The following is a 1,331-nucleotide window of genomic DNA, read 5'->3' on the forward strand; positions in this document are numbered from 1 at the left end:
GGGACAGAAGGAATTACTGCCAGGGAAGAGTGGAGTGGGAACATGGGAACAACAATGCAGACACCAAGGTCAGTGCAGAAGGAGGAGGTGGAGGTGCTCCAAGTGCTGGAGCTGAGGCCCCGCAGCCCGTGGTGCAGAGCAGGGTGGGGCAGCTGTGCCCCTGCAGCCCCTGGGGGAGCATCGGGGTGCGGAGACCCCCCTGCAGCCCCTGGGGGAGCATCGGGGTGCAGAGACCCCCCTGCAGCCCCTGGGGGAGCATCGGGGTGCAGAGACCCCCCTGCAGCCCCTGGGGGAGCATCGGGGGGCAGAGACCCCCCTGCAGCCCCTGGGGGCTCCCACGCTGGAGCAGGGGGATGCAGGAAGGAGGCTGTGACCCCAGGGCAGGCCCAGCATGGAGCAGGTCCTGGCAGGGACCTGCAGCCCGTGCAGAGGGAAGCCCAGGCTGGAGCAGGTTTTCCCCAGCAGGACTCGTGGCCCCTGTGGGGGACCCACGCCGGGTCAGCTCATCCCTGAAGGACTGACCCCATGGAGGAGGGAGCCACGGGACAGCAGGGTGGGAAGAGCTGCTGCCCGAGGGATGGACTCACACCAGAGAGGTCCATCAATGACTGTCTCCCGCGGGAGGGACCCCACGGGAGTGACCATAAACCCCATTCCCATCTTCCTGCACCGCTGGGGGTGGAGGGAGAGCATGGAAGGAGGGGTGGGGGGAAGGTGTTTTTTAAAATTATTTTACTTCTCACTCTTTTTTTCTGACCCTGTTAGTAATAAATTCAATGAATATCCCCACTTTGAGTCTGTTTTGCCCGTGATGGTGATCAGTGTGATGTCTCCCAGCTCTCAACTCATGAATCCTTCACCGTTTTTTTTTCTCTTCTCTGTCCAGTTGCAGAAGGGAGTGAGAGAGTGGCTGTACCTGCCACCCAGCCAGGGTCAACCCTCTACACCTGGGAAGCCATAGCACATGGAATGATGGACCTCAGCCAAGGGAAACCTTCCTCCTACAGCAGGAACTCTCAGTTGCAGTCTGAAAAAAGCCCTTGGGAGTAGGTATTTTCTCTGATCAGAATGGGAGAATTCTGCTGCTAGAAACTGCATGGGAACCTCCACCAAGACATTTTCTATCTATGGGGTTTTTTCATGGAAATGAATTTTTTGATGACCCGCAGTTTGCAACTGGCTCCCCACAGCACATGCTTTTCTGTAGATCATATTAACTTAACCATTAAAACAGATTTATCTTTTATAAAAGAAAAACAAAACAAATAATGAAAATCAATAACAAATTCCCTCACTAATAAACATTTATGCTTAAGGTTTGCAGAGCCCCC

The 1,331-nt window shown here is 55.2% G+C and overlaps 1 protein-coding gene and 1 long non-coding RNA gene across 3 annotated transcripts in view; one reads left to right on the forward strand and one right to left on the reverse strand.

Annotated features, from left to right (window-relative positions):
- Positions 1 to 1,331, reverse strand: part of AIFM3 (apoptosis inducing factor mitochondria associated 3) — a 49,232-nt gene that overhangs the window by 12,452 nt on the left and 35,449 nt on the right. The window lies entirely within an intron of this gene.
- LOC114063238 overlaps positions 1 to 1,331 on the forward strand; it is a 14,618-nt gene that overhangs the window by 7,336 nt on the left and 5,951 nt on the right. The window lies entirely within an intron of this gene.

This window comes from Empidonax traillii, unplaced genomic scaffold (genome assembly GCF_003031625.1).
Source record: "Empidonax traillii isolate 1590-97213 ecotype Southwest subspecies unplaced genomic scaffold, ASM303162v1 scaffold459:size589781, whole genome shotgun sequence".
Classification (NCBI taxonomy): domain Eukaryota; kingdom Metazoa; phylum Chordata; class Aves; order Passeriformes; family Tyrannidae; genus Empidonax; species Empidonax traillii.